Raw genomic sequence first — 19955 nt, forward strand, 5'->3', positions numbered from 1 at the left:
TAGGAAGTTTTGAAAACTTCCAAGCTAGTCATAAAACTCATTTCCCATGATACAACAAATTTCAAAATTAATAATTAAGTATATTACCAGAGGACTCTCTTCGAGGTATTCCAAATTCCATACACCTTTGTACACTAATGTGACAGTCAACTTCTGTTCTCTACTGCCGGTTGCTAAGGTATAACCATTCCAGAGTTACTAGCAATGTGGGCTGGGGTGATATGATCATGGCGTTGGAGAGAGTAGACGAAACGTAGACAATAATTTTGGCAACGCTGTAGTTTATCATTCAGAGTGACTTGCATATCGTTAAGAACAGAATTACAATACATTAGATGTGGGAAGATGAGAGATTGAACCAATAATAATTTAATGTTTCTAGGGAGGATATCGTGCATTTTCTTCAATGCATGCATGGCTGAGAATACCTTTTTACAAGTTTTGTTCACTTGTTCTGACCAGTCAAGAGTATTATTCATAATAATGCCTAAATTTTCAACTGAGCTACAGTAAGGAATGTCATTACCGTCTACACTAATTTTGTGAATCGATTCAAGGTAAATATTGTTTATAAGACGAGAATATCCAATTATAATGGGTTGTGTTTTGATGGGATTAAGCTTAAGGCCATTTTTCTTTGTCCATTCCACTATCGAATTGATATCCTGATTCATTATTCCAACTGTTTCATTAATTTTTGTTATGGGACAGCTTAAATAGATTTGAAGGTCGTCTGCATAAGTATGGAAACTGGAGAATTTGATAATGGAAGAAAGGTCATTAGCATACAAAGTGAAGAGGAGAGGGCCTAAAATTGAACCTTGTGGTACTCCATGCATGACATTTTTCCAAGTTGACTTTTTGTCACCGACAGATACACATTGTTTCCTACCTAATAGATAGGATTTAAACCAAACTAACGAGTTGCGACTGAAACCAAGAATAGCCAACTTATTCAGAAGGACTGTATGATCAACAGTATCGAAGCTTTAGAAAAATCAAATAGGGTGAGGATGGTGCATTTTCTTTGGTCCATAGCTAACCTTATATCATCAGTGACACGAAGCAGAGCTGTCTCAGTTGAATGGAATTTTCTAAAGCCTGATTGAAAGTTATGAAGCTTACTATTGTTGTCTAGAAATTTTACAACTTGAGCATGAATGAGTCTTTCTAGCACTTTGGACAATGCAGGTAAAATACTGATTGGTCTAAAATCCTCAACTTTATTGGGTGATGGAACTTTATTTAGAGGGCGAACCAGAGCAAACTTCCAGTTTTCAGGGAAAATGCCTTCTTTAAGTGACTTGTTGAAAATGTATGTAATGGTTGGTAAAACAGCAAATAACATCTTCTTGATAAATTTAATAGGAATTTTGTCTACACCCGTAGCATTACTATGAATACGTTGAATTGCTCTGAAAGTGTCTTCTTCTGAGATTGGATGGTAATGAAATTGATCAGTGATTGGTAAATCTAGGTTTGTAACCTGCTCTTCAAGATCATCTATATGATTAGCAATGACAACTTCGTCGCGTTGGTTAGAGTGTGAAACGAAATGGTCATTTATATTATTCAATGGTAAGTCAATTTGTGGATTCGATTTCTGTTTGCCAAGCCCGAATTCTTTTATTCCCTGCCAAAGTGATTTAGAGTCTTGTCTATTGTTTGTCATAAACGAATTCAAGTACCTAATCTTTGTGTTCCGTAATTCCTGTTTAACCCTATTTCTAAGGCTCCTATACTATATCAAACTGTCCAAGTCAAATGTCTTTTTAAATTTTCTATGTGCTTTGTCTCTACGTCCCATCATCTTAAGTATGTCTTCAGTCATCCACGGTACTCGTCGTTTTCTATGGAGATGAGAGAAAGATGTCTATAGAAATTACTCCTATGAATTCTATATTTTCATTGATTATTGATATGTGATTTTAAGTAAGCATTTGAAAAAGTATGTTCCAATCCCAGTGTTGTATTAGGTGGTGGCTCCTGTGAATAATATGCTATGACAAATTTTGTTGTAAACCACACATATTGCGTGGGTATACTTGACACAACACTTTTTACTATACAAGAGCATTTATTCACACTGTTCTTCCTGCACTGTTTTAGGTTACACAAGTTTTCCCCTTATTATTAAGAAACTGGAGTTCTAAATATTTTCTTGTACATTGCAACTTCATCTACAATCAACTCGAAGAAAATGGAATTACATAGAATAGTTTATTGTCAATAACAGTAAGTACATTAGACAAAGTCATGTTTGAAAAATACAATTGAGAATAGGATCATAAGCATTAGTCAGGCGAAGCATTGAATGGTTTCGAAAACTTACAAACTAGTCATTGAACTCATTTTTAATGATAGAACTAGTTTGGAACTAAACAACTTTTATAATACCAGAACACTACTAGACTACTTAATTCTATACACAATATTTATCCCCATTCAATAGTTCGACTAGGGAGTAAGCCTAAAAGTCTAGATTATTCGTTCATGTTCTAGCTAACATACAAGAGATAATTGATATTCATTTTGATCTTTTAAAACTAAACATCTCTTATAATACCAGAACACTCCAATCTATACACTATCAACCCATATTCAATAGTTTGACAAGGGAGTAAGCCTAAAAGTCTGAAGTCTAGAGTATTGGTTATTGTTCTAGCTTACACACAAGAGATAATTGATATTCATTTTGATCTTTTCCAAAATACTGTAGAGAACTAGTCAAGACACTATGATTGAAGTGATGATTTGATCATAGCCTCGTTTCCATAGCTCATTTATCCTATTCACAGCTATTGCAAAAGCCTATTTTGAATTTACTCCCCAGCGTATATATTTCCTACTTGTAGCCTATTTATAACTATTGTAGAAGCCTGTTTTAAATTCCCTTGATCACAGCATTGGAGAGCCTATTCTGACACTCATATCCTATTCTCACTCAGATAATATCAGCAATATCATATTACTTTATTATAAGGTACCTATAACATAATAATATTATATAGATTATCTAGATGGAGTAATCCTGATCATTATCAAAATTCTGGAATGCCACGAATATCCATAACAATTCTATGAACAATCAATTATATTTACATTTCATTTATAATAGATTCAAACAAAATTATAGAGTAATTTCTTGACATTAATAGAGATACAATAGACATAGTCGACTTTAAACATAGTGTTGTGAATGTACTTTTGTAATTAACACTCTATTCATTAAAAGTTTACATTATGAACAAAATAAAAATGAAATTCTACATCAATTTTGAAACGTTCAAACACAAAACTCCAACTCGTTATCTTTTCCATAAATAGTTCGTTGCCAAAACTATTAACCACATACCAATACATAGAATAGACATATAATAGACATAGAATATACATAGAATAGTTCCATATAACCTTCATCTAGATTATCTAGATGGAGTAATCCTAATCATTATCAAACTTCTGAAATTCCACAAATATCCTTAGCAATTCTATGAACATTCAATTATATTTACATTCTATTTATAATAGATTCAAACAAAATTATAGAGTAATTTCTTGACATTAATAGAGATACAATAGACATAGTCGACTTTAAACATACTGTTTTGAATGTAAGTTTCATGTAAGTTTCATTTTTCATTGAAAGTTCACATTATGAACAAGATAGAAATAAAATTCTACAGCAATATTAAAACGTTCATCACAAAACTCTAACTTGTTATCTTTTCATAAATAGTTCGTTGCCAAATTGTCACCTTGACAACCATGTTCACATGATTAGTATCCATATAGGGCTAGCCTACATCAATACAGTACAGATAGGATCATCAGCATGAGTCTGTAGGAAGTTTTAAAAAACTTCCGAGCTAGTCATAAAACTCATTTCCTATGATTTTAAAAATTTCAAAATTAATAATTAAGTATATTACCAGAAGACTCTCTTCGAGGTATTCCAAATTCCATACACCTTTGTATACTAATGTGACAGTCAACATCTGTTCTCTACTGCCGGTTGCTAAGGTATATCCATTCCAGAGTTATAATACTGTATCCTTTATTATTCGAATTTCTACAAGATTTTCAACGTGAACTATCCTGTATTTTCCGCATAGCATCTATCGAAAGTATATATATATATATATATATTATAGACAGACTGACTGAAAGTAACAATTCCGAATACCCTCAATAAATGCAATCAATTACCAAGCATTAAATAGCATTAAATTTCTATCCATATGCAATAATGCAGCAACTTTCAATGATTATTGAACGGAAATTATAATTCTGCAATCACGAAGTTGACTGCAGTTACAAAACGCTCCGTTAACACCTTCCTCACGATCATCACCCCAAAGGATGGTAGAGGCGAAGAAGAAGAAGCTGACGATGAGGATCAGTCAGATCATAATATATTCTTCCTGATCTTCTTCACCAGCTTCCTCTTCTCCTTCTTCTTCTCCCTTGTCGACGTCATCTTGTGTATAGCTGATAGACTGGTTGACATGGAAGTAACTCTCCTGGTTGATGGTTGTAGAACAAGGAAATGAGTGAGTCGTCTTGACGAATTGGATGACGTGGATGTGAATTGCTTCGATGGTAATTGGATGAGATGATGAGAATTGGAATCTATCTGAAGCAAGATTACCATAATCATCACCTCTTCCATCAACCAGCTTATTTAAATCTCCCTGTGCTGTTCTCCGTTGAAAATGAATGTGGTTGAGGATTGACAGGAAAGATTATAATGATGATTCAATAAACAATAATCTATTTCAAAAATTATGAGAGATAGAATAGGCTATGTCATAGCTACAATTACAAATACAGTCGATACTGAAAATATGAGGAGATAATGCAACTGAGTTGATAAACTTTCAATACAACACTGAATTGGAGCAGACATCAATCCAAAATATTCATGATTGAAGGGGTGCAGCAAATAATATTTTTGGGAGCTATCTGATAAACAGAACTCATTGTCTCACATTCATGGACGAGTTTGTCTATCAGTTACTTCAGCTTGAAAATGAGAAGATGAAGAAAATTTTTGAAGGCTTGAGGAGTAGAAGTGAATGGAGAAGGGAGAGGAAATCACTAAAGAGAGAGAGAGCAAAATAGTGTGTGAGAGCTGAAAAAAGTGGCATGGGTAGTTGAAGATAGAAGATTCCCATACAGACTACAACTACAGATTTAATACAAACATGCAATTGATACTAAACACCAAGGCTGATTAAATACAAGGAAACAAACCAACCTTAAAAAAATAAATGTGGAGTTTCCATGTCATGTTGAATTTTGTTGGAGCACCTGTGAAAATGGGATTTTAATCCTATTATATTAAGCGAGTGATTTCTGTATATCTGATTATATTTTTATATCTGGTTATTTTTAGTTCTGGTTATCTATGTTCAACGGATCTCGAAAACGGCTCTAACGATTTTCACAAAATTTGGAACATAGGTTTATGATATAAAAATTCGATTGCACTAGGTCTCATCCTTGGGAAAACTCCCTGAATGATATTAAACGGATAATTCATACTTAGCTGAAACAGCTGAGAGCTGAAAAGTGAGCGAGGAATTCTGTGGAAAATCAAAATATCGCATCCTCAAAATTCATAAGCTGACATATAGCCAGCTGTAAAATCATTTGAAACACGTTCATTTTAGAGAATTGTGTTCTGTTTATCAAAAAATACAAATAACGTGTGGAGCTTGGTGACCCAATATTATATTTTTCATGATATACCTTATAGTAAAAATGTTGTCTCCTGTAGCTCTTTTGGAATGGAAACCATGGGTTCAAGCGTTGATCATAGTCTTCACAGTCTTCTTTCATAGTTTTCATTTTAGCCTATCCACAACTACTGAATAGTCTATACTGAATTTTGTCCCTATCAAATAGATTCCTCATTCGTGATCAATTCACAATCATTGCCAATGCCTATTTGACATTTCTCCAAACAGATATAAACAAATTTAAACATATAATTATGTTAGACATCCATGCATATAGTTTGAAAACTCTCCTAATGAGCGATACCAAAGAACAGCCTATAGATTTGTTATTATATGGCCATACTGAGTGAGGTCACAAGGAAACGAATACATTTGGCCATATGAAACTGATTTTTTTTATTCCGTGAAGAATATCATCTCATCTGCCTTTGAGGCCGTTGGCCGGTTCTCACCTAGTAACCCTAGGCAGGGGCCCTTACAGGGTGCTACCATCCGGAGCCAGATGGACCCTGGTTTTTTCAAGAGGTGTATCTCCTCCCGCAGTGAATGCTTGATATTGACACTGGATGTTGAGGCCAAATATTCTGCATCCACCACTTGCTGGGGTCCCCGGGATTGCCACACCCGTCAACTCTCGTAATGAAAGTTCCCCTGGGGGAGGAACTGTATTCCTCAGTGAATAATAGACTATAATTTTCTGTAAACTACTTTTTTTACTTGGGTCTACTTGACAACTCCCTGAGAAATCGGGGTCATTGCCCTATTTCAATTCGAATGGATAACAACTCATTTGCGAATAATATATAGGATATTGGCTCTGAACCTGTTCCTTGTGATATTTCAAATTCCATGAGGTTTTCCTTCTGCACTCATGTGACTTCCAACGATTGTTTTCGACGTGTTGAATGACGTGGATGTGAATTGTGTTAATTATTGTTTATCTATATGATTTGTAATTCTATCTACGAATAAATGGATGAATGATATTCAGAAGAAGTAATGAGAGCCGTTATCATTCTATAGCAAGGGACACAATCAACACCTCTTCCATCAACCATCTCATTTGAATCTTCATATGTTGTTTACCGTTGTGAAATGAAGGTGGTTGAGGATTAACATGATAGATTACAATGATGATTCAATGATCAATAATCCAGGTCAGAAAATACAGTCTCCGAGATACAATACTCTATGTCAAAGCTACAATTGAATAGAGCTACAATTTGATCACAAATACAAACAGAACTAGTAATATGACAAGATAATGCCACTGAGTGAATAAACATGCAACGCAAAACTTAATAAGAGGAGGCATCAATTCAAATTATTTATGGCCTAGCAAATAAACTTCTTGAGAGCTACCTGGAGAAAAGAAATCAATATCTCACATTGATGAACGAGTCTAACGCATGTTTTGGCTTAAAAAGGAGGAGTGGAAAAACGTCGTGAAGGCTTCAGGAATAAGTGATAAAGAAAAGAAAAAGAAAAATACAAGAGTGAGACAAAGCTGAAAAATGGAATGAAGACTTTGAGAAAAAGATGTCAATAGAAATTACTCATATGAATTCTATATTTTCAAAATTATTGATATGTGATTTTAAGTAAGCATTTTAAAAAGGTTTGATCCAATCTCAGTGTTGTATTAGGTGGTGGCACCTGTGAATAATATGCTATGACAAATTTTGTTGTAAACCACACATATTGCGTGGGTGTACTTGACACAACACTTTTTACTATACAAGAGCATTTATTCACATTGTTCATCCTGCTTTTAGTTTACACAAGTTTTTCCCTTATTATTAAGAAACTGGAGTTCTAAATATTTTCTTGTACATTGCAACTTCATCTACAATCAACTCGAACAAAATAGAATAACATAGAATAGTGTATTGTCAATAACAGAAAGTACATTAGACAAAGTCATGTTTGAAAAATACAATTGAGAATAGGATCTTAAGCATGAGTCAGGCGAAGCAATGAATGGTTTCGAATACTTCATAACTAGTCATTGAACTTATTTTTAATGATAAAACTTGTTTCAAACTAAGCAACTTTTATAATACCAGAACACTACTAGAATACTTAAATCTATACACAATATTTATCCCTATTCAATAGTTCGACTAGGGAGTAAGCCTAAAAGTCTAGAGTATTCGTTGATGTTCTAGCTAACACACAAGAGATAATTGATATTCATTTTGATTTTTTCCAAAATACTATAGAGAACTAGTCAGAGCACTATAATTGAATTGATGAGTTGATCATAGCCTCCTTTCCATAGCTCTTTCAGCCTATTCACAGCTATTGCTAAAGCCTATTTTAAATTTACTCCCAAGCGAATATATTTCCTACTTGTAGCCTATTAATAACTATTGTAGAAACCTGTTCTAAATTCCCTTGATAACAGTATTGGAGAACCTATCATGACTCATATCCTATTTTCACTCAGATAATATCTGCAATATCATATTATGCACCACAAACCTTTATTATAAGGTACCTATAACATAATAATATAATATAGATTATCTACATGGAGTAATCCTGATCATTATCAAAATTTTGAAATGCCACGAATATGAATAGCTATTCTATAAACAATCTATCATATTTACATTTCATTCAGAATAGATTCAAACAAAATAGATTTATAGAGTAATTTCTTGACATTAACAGATATACAAAAGAAATAATCCACTTTGAACATACTGTTGTGAATGTGCTTTTGTAATTAATACTTTATTCATTTAAAGTTTTGATAATTAACAAGATTTTGAAACGTTCATCACAAAACTCTAACTTGTTATCTTTTCCATAAATAGTTCGTTGCCAAAACAATAAGCTTGACAACCGTGTTCACATGATTAGTATCCATATAGGGCTAGCCTACATCACTACAGTACAGATAGGATCAACAGCATGAGTCAGTAGGAAGTTTTGAAAAATTCCAAGCTGTCATATATAGTATAATTAATTATAATACCAGAAGACTCTCTTCGAGGTATTCCAAATTCCATACACCTTTGTACACTAATGTGACAGTCAACTTCTGTTCTCTACTGCCGGTTGCTAAGGTATAACCATTCCAGATGAATTGCTACCAGATTTTCAACTTGGAACCATCCCGTATTTCCCGCATAGCATCCATCGAAAGTATATTATATTAAACACAGACTGACTAAAAGGAACAATTCCGAATACCCTCAATTAATGCAACCAATTAGCAAGCATTAAATAGTGATACATTTCTATCAATATGCAATAATGCAGCAACCATCAGTGATTATTGAACTGAGATTATGATTCTGCAATCACGAAGTTGACCGCAATTACAAAACGCTCCCTTAACACCTTCCGCACGACCATCACCCCAAAGGACGGTAGAGGCGAAGAAGAAAAAACGAGTGAAAAGGATGACAGAATTCTTCATAATCTTCATCATCCTCTTCATCCGCTTCCTCTTCTCCTTCTTCTTCTTCTTCTCCTTCTTCTTCTTCCTCGTCGACGTCATCTTGTGTATAGCTGATAGACTGGTTGACATGGAAGTAACTCTCCTGGTTGGTGGTTGTATAACAAGGAAATGAGTGAGTCGTCTTGACGAATTGGATGACGTGGATGTGAATTGTGTTAATGATAATTGGATGAGATGATGAAAAGTGTGATCTATCTGGAGCAAGTTTACCATAATCATCACCTCTTCCGTCAACCAGCTTATTCAAATCTTCTTGTGTTATTTCCCATTGAGAAATAACGGTCGTTGAGGATTTCAGGATAGATTACAAAGATGATTCAATGAACAATAATCTTTTTCAAAAATTATAGGAGTTAGAATGGGCTATGTCAGAGCTACATTCAAATAATAACTACAATTACAAATACAGTTGATACTGAAAATTTGAGGATATAATGTCACTGAGTTGATAAACTTTCAATACAACACTGAATTGGAGCAGACATCAATCCAAAATATTCATGATTGAAGGGGTGCAGCAAATAATATTTTTGGGAGCTATCTGATAAATAGAACTCATTTCTCCACATTTATGGACGAGTCTGTATATCAGTTACTTCAGCTTAAAATGAGAAGAGAAAAATAATTTTGAATATTTGAGGAGTAGGAGTGAATGTGGAAAGAATGGGAAAACATTAAAAAGAGAGAAATAGTTTGAGAGAGCTGATAAAATGTGGTAAGGAAAGTTGAAGATAGAAATGAAAATGAAATGAAAAAATTCTTTATTAGGCGGAGTTAGGACTTTTAAGTCCTCTCTACCACTCAACCTCAACATAACAAATGCAATTGAAAAAAAAATACAGTGTAACTTAATATATAAATAGAAATACATTAAATAATATAGCTACAAAATAGAAACATAGTTGGAACAAAACAGTAAGACTGGTATGACTAGGAGAAGTTTTCTACTAAAGATAGACTAAAGATAGAAGTTTTCAATACAAACAAGTACTACAAACTATTAAAAACAAGCAATAGAAACATGCAAGTGATAATTGATACCAAATATAAATACAAAAGGTTAAATTCAAATATGCTCTCAAAAAGAATGTGGAGATTCGATTTCAGTGACAAATTTCGTGGGAGCACATGTGAACAGTGTGATTTTAATATATTTTCCATGATTTACCTTATAATGAGAATGTTGACTGCTGTAGCACTTTTGAAACGAAAACCACAATTATTATATTCCCCAATGATTTGGTCGAGTAGAATGAACGTACTGTTCTAGTGGGTGAACTCTGTTGTTGGGTGCTTCAAATTCTATTAGAGTATTTCTCAACTTTTTTGACACAGTGAATTCTGTCCAAATGCTCCAGACCTTGCTTGGGGACACTAAAATGGTCACCATATAGAGGTAACCATGGAATATCCCGAAAGGAGAGAATAGTGATTTACAATGATGCAGATTTTCAGATTGTTTTGGTATACAAACCTCTTTTGTTCAAGGTGATGCCCACATATGCCCAAGACTTGTGCCTCGGTAATCACAGGAGATTCATAATTTCAGTATATAATCGATTTAAAAAACTAACTTTAATATTACTAGTAATTTATTCATAAATGCATGTCCATTCATCAAATTATTTAATCTGAAAATTCTTTAATATTTGCTCATTCCAAACAAAAACATGTGAAACAGAATTTATTTAGCTATAAATTTACAATGGAAACAACAAAGAAAAACCCAAAAATTTATTTAAGAGTATATTTTTCAAAGGTTATAACACATATAGTGTGTTAGATAAGATATTGTATAAGATAATGATGAAACATTACTAACATAGAAAATTACTAAACTGAAAGATTGAAATTAAAATGTATTGAATTGAATAGGATTGAGTTTATTTCGTCGAAATTATACATTTAAAACAGGGCACAGTAATGATTGCAGCACAAACATAACAACAGTGTAGAAAAGCTCAATACATCATGACATTTGGAGTAATATAATAATTATATAATAGTAATAGAACTTATAATATTTCTATAAGGAATAATGAAGATTTATATTCATAAATATTGATATAAATAAGTTGTTTAAAGCTGCATATTTAACATTTGAGTACAAATTTCAATGCTTGGCAAAGATTCTGAACCCAATTAAAGGAATAATAACTGCCCACATAGGCCTAACACAAGCTCACATGTACTATTATGATGTGTGAATGCAAAAGAGATGCTCTGCATTTTCATAATATGACATTCTACCAGCAGATCTCAATATTATTCACAATGATCCTATTCCTCATGAGTTAATTTTCATCTTATTGAAACCGTGTTACAAATCGATATTTCTCCCATTTAATCTTTCACACTCTGATCATTCTATTGTAGCCATATTTCTATTCAAACAATAACTGTTTGCTTCAAAAGACTTAGTAATTGAGTGAGTTTAATCTATTGTTTTCAATAAAAGTTCTAAACTGCTCCACCAGAATAAACAAGCAGAGGGAAGTGAAATGATAATCGGAAGGGTTGACAAACGCGAGTTGTAACTTCATGGACAGGTTAAACGGGCAGACTGATTTAAATGGAGGGAGATGCTGAACTCATAATAAAGAATACTGCTCCAAAACAACACACAATGTAGTCTCCCACGTTTCAGCATTCAATACAACGGTAAACGCAAAAGTTTCAGAATGAGCGCTTTTTCCAATTGACTTGACTAATTGAGCTTATTTCTGTCCACGGTTAACATAAACTGTCGAATCTCTCGAACGTTTTATCTTACCTTTTGCCAAATTACTCACCTAATAATTAGTTAATTTGAATCTAAATTTTGATAAATTTCCCTTGAAAAACAAACTCCTGATTGAATCATATCGATTCAGTCAATCATATTGAATTTTCAATTCAATTGAAATCAACATTTCATTCAAATTGAATGTTTTAATTAGCTCAAATAAAATATACTATGGAAACCGATCTTCTTCGACATGGATCTTGCTGCTTGATTCGAACCTAAATTTCAATAAAATTATGTTACAAATTCTTGACTTACAACAGTACTCAAGTATTCTTATTATACCAAATTTGATAAGCTAGAATCATCAAGAATACTATAAAAAAATTGTTATCGTCAATACCGTGATATTACTGCTATAATTAATTAAAAGTAACTCTCGTTTTAGATAAAAATTGGTTCAAATGATCAAGAACATCACAAAGAAAGCTCTGGTCTACAATCTAACTCTTACAAATTCAACTATCTTATTAAATTAAACTCTCAAATTCAACTATCTTATATATTGGTTGATATTGAAAAATACAGCTAGATACACTTTTTTTTTTAATTTTGTGGAGTATCAACAGCCACAGCCCTAAACTGTCCTTCTCCCGAATTTTGATGCATTATTTAAATAGTCCAGAAAATAGTTTGTTTCCTCAACTTTATAAAATGTTATCTAATTTTCTGAACAAACACTTGAAACAAGAAACGTAATGTATTAAAGTATTATGATGTGATTTCCCAGTATGTGAACTTACTACGATCAGCTGTTTATAAAACAGATCTTAAAAACAGATCAGATAAAAACATCTGTTTTCTTAAAAACAGATCTTAGAATTATCATAACCAATTTAGAATAAACGAAGTCTCCTGTGATTCTCCAAGTAAAACTAAATTAATCGAAAGTTTTGTAGACAGACTGACTAAAAGGAACAATACCCTCAATTAATGCAACTAATTAGCAAGCATTAAAAAGTTATACATTTCTATCAATATGCAATAATGCAGCAACTATCATTGATTATTGAACGAAGATCATGAGTCTGCAATAACGAAGTTCACCGCTGTTACAAAACGCTCCGTTAACACCTTCCTCACGATCATCACCCCAAAGGACGGTAGAGGCGAAAAAGAAAAAGATGATGAAGAGGACCATGCAGAGTTCTTCTTAATCTGCATCATCCTCTTCACCCGCTTCCTCTTCTCCTTCTTCTTCTTCTCCTTCTTCTTCTCCTTCTTCTTCTCCTTCTTCTTCCTCGTCGACGTCATCTTGTGCATAGCTGATAGACTGGTTGACATGGAAGTAACTCTCCTGGTTGATGGTTGTAGAACTTGGAAATGAGTGAGTCGTCTTGACGAATTGGATGACGTGGATGTGAATTAGTTCAATGGTAATTGGAAGAGATGATGAAAACTATAATCTATCTGAAGCAAGATTACCATAATCATCACCTCTTCCATCAACCAGCTTATTTAAATCTCCATGTGCTGTACTTCATTGAAAAATCTGGAGTGGTACACTCACACAACTTTCCTTGCTCATTGATCTGTTATTACAACATTAAACAATATGCAACTATACACAAATAAAACCTTAAATGGGACCATCATACAACTATAGAGAATACAAACAGTAAGTATACATATACAGTGAGCCATATGAATAGAAACTAAGCAAATGCTCATGAGCATGTTGAGTAGAATATATATACTTCAATACCCAAATTTTCATAAATTAATTGATGTTTTGTTTGAGTTTTAAATGTCTTCCAATCTTTTATATTATTTTTTAAAATTGATCATAAGCAGTGGTATGTTGGTAAGCACTAAATGACAAAAAAGTGTCGTTTTATAACTCAGAAAAATATATGTATAACATATTATGCTATTCAGTTTAATCAATTTATTTTATATTTTCTCTTGTATTTTTCTTTATTAATTTCCATTTAGAAGAATAATTGTATTTAATTGGTTTTTGGTTATCACTTAGTGGATATAATGTTATGGTGATACCTATTATATCATGGTTGAATCTAAAAAAATTTTATAGTTCTCAACTATTGGTTGTGATCGTATCTGGTATAGTTTTCTCTTACTCACACGAATTAGTTGAGCCATTTTACTATGAGCAAAAGGTGAAGCTGCTCCAGACTAGACTCACCTTTTTTAAAGCATTTGCTTCAAAATTTGAGAAAATGCTCTAGTTTATTCATACAATTTTGAGCATAAACTTTTACTTTTGAGCAAAAACTCAAACTATTTTTCTGATGAGCATGAGCAGAAGGTTTTGCTCTCGTTTATTCATAGAAAATTAAGCATATTCTCCATATTTTAAAAGTATAAGCAAATGCTCAACTTTATTCATATGGCCCAATATCTTACAATTATTAATCCACCCGAATTTTTTCATTTATTTATTAACATATTACAGAAAGTAGCATTACACATGTGCAAGCTCTTTTGAGCATTACCGCATATGTGAGTACCGAATACGTAGCATATAAATAATTTCAACACAACCATCAAAGCTCGTTTCTTCATCAACACTATCGTTTATTGTTTTGGAAGGGACGGATTCAAGGATCCAAAGTTTCAAAAACCCCACACGTCAACCAAAGCTTATTGTGTTCCCAAGTAGTTAGTTAGGCATGCCAATACCTATGTCCTTTACAAGGACCAGGAGTTTTTCCCTATATTAACATTCCATTGATCACCTGGTTGCAATCCTTGTCGCAATCCAGTGTGATATGCTTGGCAGTCTCTTCAGACTGATTAGTCCTCATGATCTACATGAGTTCCATTCCTAGCCTTTCCGTAGGTCCTTCCGCTGAGAGAGGGGACGCCAAACTGCCTCTAGGGCGCCCGGCGCCCATCCACCCTCGACTCAGCCTCGACCCACATTTGTGCCTGGAGTTTCACCCATCTCTGGTCTCTTGGGTTTTTCTTTTTGCCACTCTGAAACTCTGCTGGGTCAAAAGCCTCACCTCTCCCAAGAAGTTTTGCCTGAATGGCCGCCCTTCTTTGAGCAGTGGTGAGTTTTGGCCTCTTCACCCACAAACTCATGACCTACGTGCGTTCCACTCCTGGCCTTTTTTTAGGTCCTTCAGCTGAGAGAGGAAAGGCTAAACTGCCTCTAGGGTGCTCGGCGCTCAGCCAGCCTTGACTCAGCTTCTTAACCAACATTCGTGCCTAGAGTTTCACCCATCTCTGGTCTCTTGGGTTTTTCTTTTTGCCCCTCAGAAACTCTGCAGGGTCAAAAGCCTCACCTCTCCCAAGAAGTTTTGCCTGAATGGCCGCTCTTCTTTGAGCAGTGTGAGTTTTGGCCTCTTCACCCTCAAACTCGTGAACTACGTGCGTTCCACTCCTGGCCTTTTTCAGGTCCTTCCGCTGAGAGAGGGAACGCCAAACTGCCTCTAGGGCGCCCGGCTCCCGGCCACCCTCAACTCAGCCTTTTGACCCACATTTGTGCCTGGAGTTTCACCCATCTCTGGTCTCTTGGGTTTTTCTTTTTGCCCCTCCGAAACTCTGCAGGGTCAAAAGCCTCACCTCTCCCAAGAAGTTTTGCCTGAATGGCCGCCCTTCTTTGAGCAGTGGTGAGTTTTGGCCTCTCCACCCACAAACTCGTGACCTAAGTGAGTTCCACTCCTGGCTTCTTTATAGGTCTATGTTTTTTTCTTTTAAAAAAATAATGTAAATCTTGGCACCTCCAGTCATTCCTTCTTTAGAAGGTTTTGGAGAATTTATATTTCTTCTGGTTTTATATTTTTTTTTGTAATTCTCCACTGAAAAGGGGATTGCTTTGTTTATTATTCTTCATTTTTTGTTTGTTATATTTCCTGTAATAAACCAACTTCTTCTGGGGTACCAGGACGAAGGAAAAAAATTATTATTATTATTATTATTATTATTATTATTATTATTATTATTATTATTATTATTATTATTATTATTATTATTATTATTATTATTATTATTATTATATTATTATTATTATTATTATTATTATTATTATTATTATTATTATTATTATTATTATTATTATTATTATTATTATTATTATTATTATTATGTTTAGACTTATTTGAAACTCCCGGTGGTTCGGAACCCACCTAAATCTGTAGGTCCACTCATCTTTCATTATCGTCCATCTCAATACCAACGCACAAGCCTAGAACTCATGTAGGTATTATCCTCAGCAGAAATAATTAAGAGTAATATGTTGAGATTCTAGTCCATACAAAATAACTTCCGACTTGGGGGGATATGCGGAGCAGAGAGAGGTGGGTATACAGCGGCGACGATGTTGCCGTGCTGAAGCGGGCAGCGTTCTGTAGTCTTCATTGAGTGTTCAACTGCTCATGATACGCATGTGCAGTTTCCTCTCAGAAAGCTCTGAGTTGACGGAGTCCAATCGACAAATTGGCAACAGCGCTTCTTTCTATAACTCTCTATTCATCACTGTAATTAGCTGATACTTTTAGAATCTTGAATTATATTTTTAGTTACATTTTTTCATTGGTTCAATTTTTATGTAGTTCAACAGGAGCGTAACAGCGTAAGGGATGCCTACTAATTAATTTGTGAAAGAAAAAATTAATTATAAATAGAGAGGAGAGAATGTAAAAATAGAAAAGTGGAAAATAGTTTTAAAAATTAAGAAAAAATTTTTTTTCCATGTAGATTGGAAGATTGAGACATTTGCAAAATCATATATGTTTATTATGTTTGTTCATTTTATTTTTCTCGATTTTCGAAATTATTGTTCAATTTTCTAGTTTTTATGATTGTTTCAAACTTAATATAAATCTGATCTTGCAAATGTTTTAACCCACCTAGAATAAATTATTTTATTTTAAAACTATTTGTCACTCGTCTATTTTTACTCTTATTTTCAATTTAAAAACAATTGCAATTGATTCAATTTTAAAAAATTAGAATAAAAATTAAATCATATGAGTCATAAAAATAATGCAAGTGATATAATAAATATTACTAAGTAATATTCCCCTTTAAGGATATTTTGTTATATATAGTTTGATTAGTTGTATTTTTGTTCAAAAGTTTTCATTGAGTTGAAAAAAATAATGCAAGTGATATAATAAATATTACTAAGTAATATTCCCCTTTAAGAATATTTCGCTATATATAGTTTGATTAGTTGTATTTTTGTTTAAAAGTTTTCATTGAGTTGATGTTTTGGACACGCGGTGAAGTGTTGCAGTGTCATTTTGTAGTAGAGAGGGGGCGCTTAGTTGTAGAGAGGGGGCGCTTAGTTGTAGAGAAGGGGCGCTTAGTTGTTGAGAGGGGGTGCATAGTTGTAGAGAGGGGTTGTTTTGTTGTAGAGAGGGGGGCGCACAGCGTCTGAAAAGTTTGCCACATGTTTACGCGCAAGATCGTAAAGCATGATGACGTGTTGTTGATAACGCGAAATGAAGTTTGCCGGAGCATGCGCAAGATAGTGTTATCGGTCACGAGTTCATATGATACGCAATGGCTCTGGATCTGATACGCAATGCTTTGCGATCTGATACAAAATGCTTTGCGATCTGATACGCAACGGTGTTGGTCTGTCGAGAGACATTTTGCCCTGTATTATCGATCTGAAACGCATACTACCGAAAGCCGCCATATTGCGCTGTGCCAAAGCTTCACTCCGAAGCTATCCTAGGCCATAACAGGGAATAGCGAGGAACATGATTTGTTTCAATTTACCCTTTTTGCAATGCTGGAGGTATTGTTGCAGGTCCAGCCTCACCCATTCAATTAAAACGCATGTAATGATGAATCGCCGTATCTCCCAAGCAACGTCGGAAAAACCGATCAATACCAGGCAACAGAGCGAGTGTGCGCAAAAGCAGTCACAGTCACAACCTCATAACATGTGCTCTCCATCTACAGTCCGCATGGTCAGTGGGGGTTCTAATTCATGGTTAGGTTATATTGAAGAGGTTATATCGTGAAAATTATATTGAATGATTGGGGGATGTATTGAAGAGGGGTTATTTGTTGAGGGAGTGATGATCGGAGAAGTAATGAAGAGGTTATGTTGCATAACGGTGGTGGGGGATGCATTGAAGGAATTCAGTCTGCGTGGTCATTGGAGGTTGCGTTGCAGATGGAGGGGGAAGTTGAAGAGTTACATGGAGGGAGATGTAAAGAGGAGGTATGATAGAGGGGGTTGTATTGTTAGGAGGTATGATAGGGGAGATGAAAAGAGAAGGTATGATGGGGGGAGTTGTAAAGAAGAGGTATGATGAGGAGGTATGATGGAGGGTGATGTAGTGAGGGGGTATGATGGAGAGGGATGAGTGGAGGAGGTATGATGGTAGGAGATGTAGTGAGGAGGTATCATGGAGGGTGATACAAGGAGGAGGTATGATGAAGGGGTTGCAATGATGGGGGAATTGTTGAGGGGGTCAGTGACAGGATCGCCAACTTTTCCGCGGGAAAATTCAAATCGACGCTGAAGCCTTTCCTTATCAAGTTCAAATCTTGAAAGAAGATGAAAAATATAAGGAGTAATTATGAACAATTGAACTTAATCTATTTATATTAATGATGAAAAAATGATGTTAACAACAACAATAATCATAATAATAATGATAATAATAATAAGAAGAAAAGAAGTAAAAAAAAGGAATAATAATAATAAATTCATATAAAGATATTTATTATTACTATAATTTCCATTATAACTAGAAACTGAATTACAGTTAATAATTTCGATTATCAAGAATGTTAATATTTTACATTATTTCTTCAAAACTTTCCCTGAAAAAATATATTTATATTCCTATTGATAGAATTATAAATTAATTAATGATACGCTAGACAATTTATTTTTATATTCATATTATTTCTCTAATACTAATTTAAAAAATGGTATTTGGAAATTAACCACTCATCATTATAATTATTGAATACTACTAAACACTTGATGATTATTATCAAATTAAAATTTTAATACATTTGATAAAGAGATAATTTCATAGTACCCTTTTTTCTTCAAAACTTTTTTACATAGAATAAAACAATTCAATATTATGAAATTATTTCCTGAATAATTAACAATTAGAGTAACCCTATTGAAATACTTTATTAGAAAATATGTCTACAGTATAATATACTATTTAGGAATATGATTTTATATAATTTATTCATAAAAAAATATTTATTGGATATTATTGTTAAGAATAAATTTTAACTCAGTATCAATGAAAACTTACTATACATAAGATACCTTAGTAGTAATAATCAATCAGCAGCTTTACAGTCGCGAGTGGACCTTGACCTTCTCATCAAATCTCCTCCAGTCATCCCTTCGATCGTCCCATCCAGTTCCTCACCCTGACTCTGGAGTGTCGCAATGTTTAATGTGCCATCACCGACTTCGATGCATTAAATTAATTGAGAAGATTCGATTAGGAAATATAATCAGTTTAGCGGGCGCGCGGGTATTTCAACACTCTGATTCAGTTATAGTGGCTAGCGTCTAATGCTCCCAGCATAACCGCTTGAGAGTTATCACCTCTTCAGCTCTTTACTCTCAATTAGGCTATTTCCTTTACAAACACTACTTATTGTTGGTTTGAAAGATACCTAGAACTATAGATAATTTGCTAATCCCTTTGTAAGGGTGACCACTTCAAGAGACGAACTCCTCTGAACACAATTTATAAGTTCGGAACCCACCTAGAGCTGTAGGTCCACTCATCCCTCATCATCATGATCATCCGAATCAACACCCACGCACAATGTCTGACCATGGAGATGTCAATTGGAGTAGAAGTAAATTCGTATGGCTTTTGTTGGTGGGGAGTCCCTTGCGGGAAGGTCCCACCGCCTGAATAATTTAACCGTCGTCAATGGGCCTTACGACTGTCAAACTTCAGCCGGGACTGACAGTTTAACGGGCCCATCCGATAACACGGGAGTGATCTGGTTAAAAAACTTTTGGTATTGAGAGGGT

The 19955-nt window shown here is 34.1% G+C and overlaps 1 protein-coding gene across 6 annotated transcripts in view; it reads left to right on the plus strand.

Moving 5' to 3' along the window:
• LOC111043351 (plasma membrane calcium-transporting ATPase 2) overlaps positions 1–19955 on the plus strand; it is a 406771-nt gene that overhangs the window by 111773 nt on the left and 275043 nt on the right. Inside the window, exon 1 of one of the 6 annotated variants that reach the window (XM_039442417.1) lies at positions 8785–8818. The exons of 4 other annotated variants lie outside the window; for them this stretch is intronic. The gene's annotated coding sequence lies outside the window, so the exon portion shown is untranslated. Of the gene's footprint in view, positions 1–8784; positions 8819–19955 lie in introns of those variants that run through there. One more of the 6 variants, XM_039442416.1, reaches the window with a different exon arrangement.

This window comes from Nilaparvata lugens, chromosome X (assembly GCF_014356525.2).
Source record: "Nilaparvata lugens isolate BPH chromosome X, ASM1435652v1, whole genome shotgun sequence".
In the NCBI taxonomy this organism is placed as follows: Eukaryota; Metazoa; Arthropoda; class Insecta; order Hemiptera; family Delphacidae; genus Nilaparvata; species Nilaparvata lugens.